The sequence below is a fragment of the Grus americana genome, chromosome 4, assembly GCF_028858705.1.
Source record: "Grus americana isolate bGruAme1 chromosome 4, bGruAme1.mat, whole genome shotgun sequence".
Taxonomy (NCBI): Eukaryota; Metazoa; Chordata; class Aves; order Gruiformes; family Gruidae; genus Grus; species Grus americana.
The window spans coordinates 71,335,933-71,349,675 of record NC_072855.1 but is presented as its reverse complement, the minus strand read 5'-3'; positions in this window follow the sequence as shown (position 1 = coordinate 71,349,675).

Sequence of the window (13,743 nt, the reverse complement as noted above, 5' to 3'; positions counted from 1 at the left end):
GTAACGTCTCTCACAAGATCTGTCTGCAGCAGATGATTAAAAAAAGTTTATCAAACTCTATATTCGATACACTATAAAAAAGATCACCAGAGAGTTCTCCTAGATGTAAAATTGTATTTCTATTGCAGATTCCACTAAAACATGAGAGACTACCATCAAGCTAAATTTCAACTTCAATAACTATAAAAAGACTTAAATCTGTCACTCTGAAGCAATACAAAGTAACTAAAAGAATCACAGGAGACTTGAGAATTATGACTTTGAGGGAAAGTACACATTCAATGGACCCCAATTGACTAAAGTACATTTAACTGAACAACAATATAAATCCAAACCAGAAAATTATACGTCCCAACACATTTTAAATTCGCAGTAACAATGCTTTTGTTGTTAATTCCAAAATATCTGAATTTCAACATCTTTAACAACAAAAACATAAAACTGAAAGGACATTTTGCAACTGTCTCTAACGTACTAAAACTTCCAATATCCGAGATCAAGACTTAATTTTGTCTAGAATCTTACTCAGCAAGATTGGCAGGTGGGAAGACAGCAGGTAATGGAAATAACTACTGTGATGTATCAGAATCTGATTTAAATTGCCCTCTAAGTTACATGCATTGCAATTCAAAACCATATGTATCAAATAATATTCTTCAAGAGCACATCAGAACGATGACCTTCTTATTTGCATCGAGGGAAACAAAGCATAGTAAATGCTCCAAAGATATTCTTGACACCAAGACAACTGAATGAATCAAGTCCTTACTAGAACTTCTAAAGCCACACATTTTGCATGGCTACAAAACCCAGATGAATAAATCTGGTTTCTCTCACAGGTTTTTTTTAAAGTTAAAAGCTTGGCTCTCGTGTTGAGAGCGTTAGACACAGTGACTTAAAAAGTGTAATAAAAACAGTTACAACTTTTGAAAATCTAGTAACGTGTCCTTGTGTAGGATCAATAGTTGTCATTTGTTTGTCCCAGGGGCTGGTATTCACCAAACAGGTGAGATGTGAGACAATGTAGGAGGCAAATATGGCCTAGCTATACGTGCCTTTTCAATATACAGTGCTAAAGAGTGTCATAATTCCTGGATTCTGTAGAGCAAGTACAAGTTATTTAACACTAGCGCATGCTAAAATCTTTTCTATGGAGCTATTAACTTGATATTACGTAGATCTACACTATATAAGATTCACTGTATAACACCTGGTTGGAAACAGTTGTAACAGGAGATGCAACTGAATGGATGAGAACTCAAACACTGAATGTGGCAGACCTTTGACAAATTACCCAGTAAAGCTTACAGAGAAAGGCACTGAAATACTTTAACTGTCTTTGAGTTTTGTTTTAAAATGAATAATGTCATAAATACAAGGAGAGGTTTTTACCTGGTATGAACCAATGAAGCTCCATGAAAGTCAAGGATTATAAGAGCTAGGGTTGAAAAAAACCTCAACCCAAGTCAAACCAAACAACTTAAAAACTCACCAGAACATAAAAAGAACATCACATCCATTTAAAATAAAGGTGGCAAAAACTGAAGAAGGAAGAAAAAAAAGAAGGTAATTAAGACAACTCTGTCTGTACAATGCCTCCATGACCATATGTGATCCAAACAGCCAGAAAAGGAATTTGGGCCTCTGTGGTGCAAGGCTGTTCCCATTTACTGACAGGCAAATCCCCTTTAAGTCACTGGAAGTAAAGTCTGAGAGACAGAGGGCAAACTACCTCCTTAGTTATGTTAGAGACTACACCCATTGTTGATCTTGAAGAAATGCAGTCAGGGAAACCGTTACTGAGGACGAGTCTCAGAGTACAAGTTGGCAGCTGAAGTTTTCTAAAATTGCCACAAAATACACATTTACAAGTCTGTGAAAGCTTCTTCAGCAGCTGAAAAGCTGAATGGGAAATTACATGGTGGAAGCTGCTGTTGCAGAATTGCAGTAAACATGAATGATAGCACATATGTCATATAATGGTACAATACACATAAAGCTCCTTTTACAAAAAGTGGGAGGAAATTTGTTCCTTTGGGAACAAATACAGAAGTTCTTTTACCTAAACTTCAATGGAAGATGAGGGACAAATTTCAAATGGGAATTTTGCTTGGCTAAGGAGAATTTAAATAAGAAATGAATAGTGGGTCAACACCTTCACCTTTTATTAGGTACGTCATTGCAAAAAAAAAAAAAATCCTTCCTTCCTTTGTTTGCACATTCTGCATTCTGAAGAGAAAATCTGCCTGAAAATTATAAATTCTCTTAATGTTGCTATTTTGCATTAATATAATATGTTAGCCTTAAATTATCGTAGTGGACAAACTAGCTGAGCTGGCTTGCTTTCTATACTGGTGCTCCCAAGGGGAAAATGCTGCTTGTTAAAGCTAAAATCTCTTAATGTTTCCCTGAACAAGAAGACGTAGAGAGCATTTTTAAAGCATTAACAATGTTCTTATTATCCCAATATAATGTTTACACAGGATAATGACTGTTACCATACAATAACATAATAGGCAAATTAATATGAATGTATTATCTGCTAAGAAAAAAGAATCTTCCTCACGCTACATTTCAAACACAAGTATGCTGTCCAAAAACCATTTATTCTCTTGTGGGCTTATGAACTGTTCAAAATCCACTGTTTACTTGACACTTTTTGATACCTGGAAAGCCAAATAATGGAAGGGAATATTTACTAAGTGGGGTTCGAGAAGAACTAAGCAGCGCTGTTGGCTTTGGCGTGCCTCATTGCAAGAGCGGCAGAACTGCTGGTGCAGAAGAGCAGCTTCGGAAGGAAGCAGGCAAGGACGCCCACACACAGCTTCCAAAACCCGGAATTTGCCTTTTTAGGTACTGTCTAGATCTGTGCTGATCCAAGTGAATATATTTTAAAAATAAATATTGCATTTGGTTTCCTGGATGCCCATCAATAAGAAGTCCCTAGCACTCTGTGGGAGGAAAGATTAGGGGAAAAAAAAAAATAAAGTAACTAAAATGGAACTAGAACAGAATGTGGGTGTTTAGCATAACAAGTACGCTTTGACAGGAATGTAAGCAGTTTGCAGAAAGTATTTAACTTGATTGGCAGAAATCTCTTAGAAGCAAATTAGCGATGCAAACTATTTAAAGGAAAATTAGAAATACAATTTAAGCATATTGGATACCCATTAAGGACTGAATTATTTAAAACCTATCACACAGTATGATCCAGCAGTCCTCAAACCTACTAATTTTACTTGGATCATTTATTTCCATCACAAATTAATCAAAGAAGTAGTTAAAGAGCAGGTTTGATGTGTCTGTATAAATCATATTATGAATTAATGGTCAAACAACAATAGTAAGCGTTCATTGGTTTGTACGAAGCAAAGCTCATGTGTCTTCTGGTGTCTGACTTACCAGTTTGCCCTGTCTGCAAAATATCTGCATTGGCCTGAGAACTTTCTGCCTTGATATCTCAACAGCCTCTTTTTTTTATTTTGATTACGTGTCAAACTATGTTAATTATAATGGTGAGAGCAACATGGGGTTACCAGCAGGACTCTAGAATCCATTTATTTTTTCCTGAATAAGATGGTTTTTTGTTTCTTCTTTAATGCTACAGAGCAATAACCCAAAGACATTGCTAACCTGCTCTTACAGGCCATCCATTTTACTGTCTCAAAAAATTCTATATCAAATATTCTCGTTTTTCTCGGTAGGAAAAACACCTATTAAATACCCATGAAAGCCTGAGTGGCTATCAGAGTATTCAACCACTTAACATGCACGTGCAGCGTAAGTACAGGGTAACCCCACAGACACAAAAAAGTTAAATCTTTTTTTTCCCTATTGTTGTGAAGAATTAGTAGTTCTATTACCATTACCTAATTTAGGGGTGGAGATGTTTGTTTGTTTTATAGTTTAACTTGTAGAGTATTTCTAAAAAACCCCCAAATAACAAACCAACCAACCAACACAAAACCAACCAACCACAACAAACTCAAACAACCCAAAAAACCACCCAAAGAAACCCAAACCTACTCCATACATCACAACTCAGAAAGCTTCCTATGAGTAAGAATACATAGAAATATCAGATCTAAATTTATAAAAAGATGTCTATTTCACTTAATACTTTTTCTGAGGGATTCAGGGAAAAAAAAAAAAAAAAAAGAGTCATGGATTCTAAGTGATTTCTGAAGGTTGTTCTTTACGGTGGTACTGCAACATCAAACAAATTCAGCCAGAGGGAGGTGGGAAGAAAGAAGAAAGAGGAGAGAAGCTAGTAAAATCATAGTCTTTGTTCATTGAGCTTCTGGTAAAAGATGATAAAACACTAACCCTCAAAGAACAGATGGAAGACATCTCCAGGGGAAGATCTAGGTTAACTGAGGACCAAAACATTTGCAGGAATGACCATCAGGTGATTTGTCTCATATCCACAGAACCAGTAAACCTGAAGCAGTCTCTCATTAGCTGTCCCATCAGATTACTGTTGATGAATATCAGAACTGAAACATGTTGACTAAGAAACATGTTATTTTCCTGCTTCACCGGTCTTAAATGTTTGGAATGCCAGATTAAAAGAATTTGTGATATTGTATTTAATAATCCAGATTGGAACAGCAGGTAAACCACAGTTCTCAAATAAGAAATGCTTTATGACAGAATATAATATACTGGAAATAATATATCCACTTTTTCTTCTTCAAACGGTTGTAGAATAACAGTTACCCATATTTCTTAGTGTTACATACACGGTAATCTTAACTTTTCCCAAGTCAAATAAATCGGGCAACACGTGCACTTCCTGACCTTTCATGTCATGCAGTCAGCTATAAACATATCTTATTTATTATGTTTGATTAGCAAACTGGGAACATGTATTTCATACAAACTGTTATTTACAGAAGTATCTGTATACTTTGTGTGTATTAATCAGACTAGGAAAGGCAGAAACATGCCAGTCAAAAGAGAATGAGGTAAAATTCCCAGAGGATGCGTTACATTTCAAGTCTTTGCACTTTTCCCTTTTTCAACAAGCTGTCTGAAATATTTTCTTTAAATAAGCCATTTCATATTGAATTCTATTTCCTTGTTCCATAAAGGTTCTGCAAAGAGCAACCCTGCAAGAAAACCCAAAACATGCACAAAGGAATCATTCCCTTCTTGCCCAATACTTTTGTCTTTCTGTGTCTAGTGAAAAATCAGTGCAAGAAAGTGGTGGCTAATTCTACCACTTTTTCCTGCTTTTAAAAAAAAAAAATATGGAAAAGAGACAATACAAGTCAACAAGTTTTCTAAACAAACAATTATTTTTGATTCCTGTATGTGGAATGGGCAGAGATTAAGCTAAAAGGGTGAAACTATGCAGCAGTCTCTGATAGGAGGAGGAATCTATGGTGTTCAATCTTGCACAGTTACCTAAAACCCTTTTTATTTCATATGGTAAAGTTTCTCACACAAAAATATTTTTTATGCACAATGGACATCTGAAACAATTGTAGAAGAATTCTAGTACTACATTCATTATTCTCTATTCTGTAATAAAAAATAAAGATATCGGAACAAAATAAGTCATTTTACAAATGCTTTAAAGAGACAGTAACTCTATTTGAAGTGATGCACTAAGGATATGCAAATGAACATCTACATACCATTTGTAATTCCTATGGTTCCCAAGCTGTCAAACACAAAGGCTGCTACGTACTTCAACTCAGCAGACTACTCTATAAAAACACATCTGTTATCAGCACATTAGTGAAAAGGCCTTTCCATAATATACATTAACATGTTAATATGCTCAATTTTATTTTTAACTTCTGTCAGTTTTCAAGCAATTTTTTGACAAAGTGTAGGAAAGAAAAGAAGAAAAAAAGACAAAAATTGTGATCTGGGACAAGAGAAATCCACAACCTTGACAAATCTTTATTAATTCCTGGTTTCGCGTGTCTGGGTGCATTTAGCAATTCAATGTAATCTAATGAAGCTAGGCTTTTTAGTTCAAAAGTTGTGAATACAACCATCAGAGCACAAACTGAATTAATTATCCTGGTGAATCTATAAATCATACTAGGATGTCCAGTTATTTTAACAGGTTTGTAAGTTCTTTTAACCATTGCTGTCCTTACCCAGACCCAACCGCTCTTATTTAAGTTAAGGGTAACCTTACCCTTATCCATATGAAGATGAATTTTCTAAAGCTGTACCGCCGCTGACCACACACACTGTGGCACCAGGATAACTTGAGTAGCATTATCTGGGATCTTAGCAGACAAGGAAAGAATAAATATTTTAAAAAATGATAGTCAGCTTGACAAACATATGCCTGCTTTATTTTTTGTGAATTTGAAGAAAATAAGAGATAATTTCTAACTCTCTTGAAAATGTATGTAGACCAAGTTACCAGGCAATGAATAAGTAAAGGAAAGAAAGTTTTCACTGTGCAGGCAGACAACGCAGTCAAACAGTGTCACTCAGCTCATCCTTACCTTCAAAGAATGATGAAAGTAAGAGTGACTGCGGCTTTCTTCATCTGTGGCTAGCACTGTATAATTAGACATGAATATGGACTAACTAGACAGGAGCTCTAACTGTAGACTGTAAAACCTTCTAGCTCTTGATCTGATAATTCTTGCTGATCATCCCATGGGAGCAGGATGCCAGAGAACAGAAGGTATCCCCTTGATTTTGCAGTAGAAGGGTTCTTGGTAGCGGCAGGACCAAGCATTGTCTTGTGGTTGACAGTAGCACGCGAGATGCTTTTCTTTCTTTTCATTACCCCTTGTGCTATCACTCCATGCCCTTGTAAATGGTCCCTCTCCAGATCTCTTGTAGGCCCCTTCAGGTACTGGAAGGCTGCTATAAGGTCTCCCTTCTCTTCTCCAGGCTGAACAACCCCAATGCTCTCAGCCTGGCCTCATAGTACTTCACAGTACTCCAGTTGAGGTCTCATGAGAGAGTTGGCTTTCCGGGCCGCAAGCGCACATTACCGGCTCGGTGGGTAACAAGCTCAACATGACACCCCCAAGTCCTTCTCCTCAGGGCTGCTCTCAATCCAACCAATAGTTATCAGCACAACTGAAGGAAGTGTCATACAAACTGTCCCCTTCATATACAACCTCTAATGCTAATTCGCCTGTGTTTGCCGATGTCACTTTTAACTTGTACATGACTACGCATTTGAGTGCTTTCATTCTCAATATTTGCATAAGCTAAAATGAAAAAAAAAAAAAAAGAGAGATTTTGCCACAAACATAACTGTGCCACGCAATGACCGTTTAATTTACACCAACTACTCTACCTTCTCAATTGTAAATGTAATGGCGTTGATCCCTCTGTCTTGTCCATTGCTACAGCTCACGAGAAACTTCAACGTGAAGAATGGAATTACACGTGTATACGTCCCATATTGATGGGAACAGAGGATCAAGTCCTGTACAAAGAGGAGATATTGATCAATAGTGTCTGTCCAGATGCTCATTAAATAGACCCTCAGAACAGATAACCAGAGAAGTATGTTCTAAATAATGAAAGGTATTCTTCCCCAATCCACAAATACTTTAAGTAGCACTTTATGTCATAAGCTAAGTTAGTTTTCCCAGTGACAAAAAAAGTTCAGACATCAGGAAACTTTGCCTTGGAAAACTTCGTTGTATTTGAACACCAGGTTTTTGCTTTCAAAAGATAGCCTACAGCCCAAGTATAGCACCAGAATGTCCTGTTCTCGCCTTGCATCCAATTCTTTGTTCTTTTCATGTCTATTTGTCCTCCAAAACATTTCTCAGTTCCAGCTGGTGTTAAGGGGACTGCATAGGTCAAAGGACATGAACCTCTTGAAGCTGAGTAAAACCTTGAAATTAAATAATTGAATGCCTAAAGAATAGAGTATATGTGGAGAAGAGGAAAAGAAAAAACCAAAAAAACCTGAAGTCACTCCACATATTTTATCTTTTCTGCATTTCCCCACCCCTCCAACAATACATATCTCACTGATTGTACTAATTGTCACTAATATAGTACCAGCAAATTTATTCATCACTGGGAATAATTTTAACCCCTTTTTTAAAAATAAATACTCAATCATCTTTTTTTCTTCAGTTATTATTGTAGCACAACTCCCTCAAGTTTTAGTTCAAGCGAGACACGAACGAATTTAGAAGTTTACAATTAAACAACCAACTTCTAATTCTGCAAACATTAACACGCACGTGCAGCGTAAGTACAGCGTAACCCCCCAGACACAGGAGAGCTGCTTGTCTGAGGCCAAAAGTTTCCTACTGCAAATCCCTTAAGTGACAAAATGCAAGCCAAGCATTTTATATCACAATTAGTTATATGCATGAATATCTAAAGGGAGTAACTACTCACGTATATAAAACTATTTCAAGTGAGGGGAAAAAAGCTAATCACAATTAATGTCCACATTATAATTTCTAATACTTCTTTTCAAATATAATACAGCTCAGTACATCTTATTAAGTTTATGAATACTTGCTCAAAGTTAAACATTAACACAGAGTACAAAATATGTATTAAGTTTTACTAAATATTTTTATTAAAATAGTATTAGTTAAAATTATATCGTGAATGCATAGATCATACTTTGATTTAGATTATTGTGGTGGAAAATATTTTGAACAAATGAAATATATTTATGTGAAAGACTACTCAAATGCTAACTGAAAATAGATATTGAAAGGAATCAACTCATTTTTAAAAACAAACTTTAATATATTTTAGTTTTTTTCAGTTATCATTTTCTGAGGTTTGCCTTTGAATATGCCATGATTAACCAGTCATATCGCCTCGAGAAGAGATTAATCTCTAATACCACAAACAAATGCCAAGACCAGTCCTGACAACATTACAAATCAATCAATTTTTAAGAAAACCTGTGAAACTCCTGAATGTGTTACAAAAAAGTCTCTTCTCTCTGGCTAGTTTTCAAAAATTGCTGCTTTTTCCTTCATATAGAATTTCTGAGAATGAAGCAGCAATCAAACTCAAAACAGCCATGAATAAAGAATAATAAAAAAGGGCAATGTTCATTTAGGGAAATCAGCAGAAGTGACTGGTTTCATTATTCAGATTATTAAAAATAGAATAACAATAATAATAATAATAATAATAGGTGCTGTGCCTTCTTACACTAAAAAGCGGCACAACCCGCCAGCAACTAAAAATCGAGAAAGGGAAGGGTGGGGGGAGAGATGCTCTGAGGACACAGAATTCAAACAGAAGCCTGAGGAAAATGAGTAAAAGGCCCCAGTGGAAAGTTGAGGGGAAAAAATTCATAGGACAGCCGGAACGCAAGGACTGTATCCTGGGAGCAAAGCAGTGAAATGATGCGTGCAAATAAAAACTAATTGCTTGAAGACCTAGAAAGGACAATATGAACAAACGTATAGAAAACAATATCTGAAAATCTGGCACAAGCCTCGCATAAAGCGTTGGCCTTTTCAGCGAAATGAATGGTGTTCCATCAGGTTCACGTACAGACAGTCTTCCACTTTTAAGTCATATAGTGGTTTTTCCTTTCGGAGATTTAGATTGGAAGTTGTTGTAACCTGTAAGCTCAGAAGAGACAAAGGTATATAAAACAGAGGCCTTTCAGGAAATATTCTGTCCTGGTGAGATCCAGCAAAAATCTAAACCCTGCAAAACGTCTTAGGCTAAGAACTAATAGGGAGAAGAGAGAAAAAGGACATTCAAGCTCCTGTAAGCCAGCAATATTTTGCTTGGGTTTTCAGCCCACTTCTGTTTCTCTGCCCCTCCGATGTTGCTAAATTACAGGCACTGTAGGTAAAGCAGGTTTAGCTGAAGTGATGAATGAGCAGAATAAAAAGGGAGTAAAAATTCCCATAGGATGCACAGACAGGACATTACATCCAAACTCTCAGAAACCTTGGCTCATTTCTTTATAACAACTGAAGCATTGCTAGTGCACTTTTTTTAATTCATCAGTGATGGTAGTTTAAAATGATCTAACCCACAGAGCAAGAGGTTTCGTTTTCTGTCAGAAACTTTGTTTTTAATTGGAAAAAAAAAATTAATCTGTATATACTCATATACAACATGATTGCCATAGAATATACCTACATTCAAGATTCACATCACTTATTTCCAGTGAAATCAAGGCTGACATATGGTAAGCTTTCTCTCCTTCTCTTAACATAGTTTAATATTCTATCCCTAAAAAAAGTAGAACTATGTATATCTGCAAATTAGGAACAGAAAAGGATCAGAAACAAAGAAATAAAACCCCCCAAAAAACCAACACCAAACCAAATCCAAACAAAACAAGATAACTGATTCTGGCCACAGCTCAGTGTCGTGGTAAACGTGGAAGACAAAGACCCTGATTAGCCAGCCCAACCATGCATTAATAAATCAACATTGAATATCTAAGAGGACAGCAACTTGCAGTGACTGAGTCAAGGATTCATAGAGGATTATCCACACAGGAAAAAAGAAACACCTTTGGAAATGTGAGTTATAGGTTGTCTTTTTGAGCTAGGAAATGCCTGCAAAGTGAATTATAACACGCATAAAAAATTAGCAACTAAAATGAATATTAATTTCTCCCTTACCATGTGTAGAATGGAGCTTAAGCTAAAATAAAAAGCTTTGTGTACATCAAAAATTTTGTGAATGTACTTCCTGCTTTTCTCTATAGAGCATAAGCATCTTTGATCTCTTTGGTCTCAGTAGTTAAAATTTACTGGTGTTTACAGAGAAGCTTTCTCCCATCCACTCCCTCAGTCCCACCCTCTTATTTGAGCTAAAATCCCAGATTGAAAAAAACAAGTACAGGAGAAATCCAAAAGCAACCAAAGCTCTCCTTATTATTTAATCACCGGTGCAGAAGCATAGGAATTTTTCTGGGGACTACGTTCAAGACTTCTCCTTGAGGTGAAACAACATTTTTAGTGGGCTAATGCACCATGTTTATGTACCTGAGGAATGATAAATTAAAAACCAGATCTAGCATGGAGTTTGTAAATACTCAATGTTTACTGCCATGAAGTGAAGTAAATCATAAAAGCTTTTGACTTAACTGCTGTGCATATAAACATTTCTCCAAGGGTCAAAACCCAAACTGGAAATAGTTTGGATGACAGCATAGCGACACCTACAACGGGTTACCTGTAAACACTTGTAAGAAACAAGGACAGGTTATATTTGTGTTATGTTCCACCTAATATCACCCTTATTCTCTAATTAGCAGCAAAGTTTCCAAATCATGCTTTAACACTTAGAAAGTCCCACAGGTTGTATCAAATTAAAAACTGAAAAATATCAAAACAGGAGAGTTAATTCCTCTTAATAAAGATGCCTCAACACATTGAGGAAATACCTGTAAGAATCCTTTTGTAAGAATCTTTTTTCTTTTTTTTTTAAACTTTATGCCTGTAGTGTTTTTCAGTTCATACCATCCATTCATTGTTTCCCCCTTCAGCCACAGGAAATTTGTTTGACCCACAACGATGGATTGATTTACCTCGGACATTGTGAGGCTTATGAGGTTACCAACTTGTAATTTATGAGAGAACGTTTGTTCTTTCTCAATTTCTCATCGCTCCTCAAGCTCATCAATAAAACAGTGATCACCACGCACAGACATAAAATTCAGACCAGGTCATCAAGGCAAAACTCTTAGCTTTACCTTTAGTTCTTCATTGTCTGTTTTTGTCATCAAAACAAGTGATACATGCAGTGTGCATAGCATGAAATACCAAAATTAAGAACTCACAGCAGAATATGGAATAGAATAGAAACAAGAAAGGTCTACACCTGAATATTGATATATCTGAAATCATGGCATGGAAAAAATATCAGCTACAGTAGAAAAGAAAATTCATTTTGATAAAGGGTAACTGCTAACACCTGCTTTAAAATGCATTTTATTATTTTTTCCATGGAACACAAGGAAATACCCAAATATTCAAAAACCATGTTCATGTTTGACTGTGCTCACAGGTAAGTCAGATTTTTCCATGTTTAAAGGAGCAATCACAACATTCAGTCTGGGTAATAATGATTTAAACAATTACTCTAGTCTGCACAACAACTTCAAATTTTCAAGCAACACTTTTTTTTTTTTATTTTTAGCCTGAAGCAAAAGAGGAAGCAGATAGAAACCAATACTTTATAATTTTATACTCTGGAAAGCATGCTTATGTTAGAGGAAAAGGAGCTTCCTTGGGCTTTTTTAACCAATCTCAGACATGCTAGTGGTTGGAAGCAAGAAAACATACATCATGCTGCTGCTTGAGTCTAGAGGTGATATCAAACAACAACAAAAAAATCCCCGAGTTCCCAAATATGTATTTTGGCTTTCTGATTTTATTTAGTTGTCAAGAAACCACAAGAATCTGAGAGCAGCCCTCTTAAAGGATAACAACTCTTGACAGCAAATACTTGTCTGTCTTCAAATTGTTTTCCTCTTGCTGACAGCTTTCCAATCTTCTCCAGAATTAGCTTGAATTGGTTTTCTTTCCTTACAGTTCCAGTTTTCTTTCCTTACAGTTCCAGTTTTCTTCAGGCTTGTGGTTAGCTGAAAGATAGTATTGTCTATGGTAAACTACATTAATGACTACCACAGAAAAAGGTGACACTACAGCCTACAGTACTGTGGCACGGTCCAGCAGCACGTGGCAGTTAATTGAGCTGAGCCCACTGTTTCGGCCCACGAGAGGAACTGAGGAGATGAGGACGATACCTCAGATGGCTGCGGTACCTTGGGGTAAGGTTTTGGAACCCCCATGGCTCAAGCATCAGCCGTGCTATTTGTATTGTGTGGCTGGGCACTGGGTCACGAAGAGCTATGAGCTCTGCCTCACAACGCCTCGCCCAAATACAAGCCTTAAGAGGAGCGCTCAATTCCCAGGTCAGTCTCCAGTCTCCGCCACACTCTCCACAGGCTTAGGAAACAAGGGAGATATTTGCCTCCACCCAAAGAGCACTTATACCCAAACGGGCCGGACTTCAGGCATGCAAGCATCTGACCTGCTAGGAAAGTGTAGCTAGAAATAAACTTTTCAGAATTACAGCTGATTTAGAAATTAGACATTTATTTAGAAAGCCAGGACAATACGTATTTGAGGGAAAAATGGGGCAAATCCATAGTAAATAGGTTTATTAAAATTCATGCATAAAGGAAACTGCAAAAATCAAACAGATGATGCACTAGTGGTAAAGCAGCAATGTGAAAACATAAATGCAGAATACAGCGTGAAAGATAGGCAGCTGTATCAAATACCAGTAACAAAAGGGTGAACCTGTAGGACCACAGTATCAAGAAAGCCTGAGAGCACCCTTGGTTTCAGTGGAAATGAAACCCTTTACTGCCGCTGGGGAATCTATGTATTAACATTTGCAGGACACCTTAAATAAATTCACATCACTGGAAACAGCAGTCAAGCTCATTGATAGCTTTGCTCATAATCAGCCTTCTAAAATAGCAGTAAAAATCCAAAACACAAAGTAAGTGTCCACAAAAGGGCACTTTATTCAAATTGTAAGATAGACTCTCTTGTAGTTTTAACAATCATGAAATATGCCCCCTGCATTTTAGAAGGGAACATAAGAAAATATTCAGTATTCCAGAAATACGAGTAGAAAAGCACCTCCTTCCACACATTTTCTAAAAATAAAGGGCTAAAGCTGCTGACAATACAATTCTGTTTAATTATCATGAAAACTTTATTACATTATATCAAAGATATCAAGGTTAATTTATCCCAAGTTAAACAG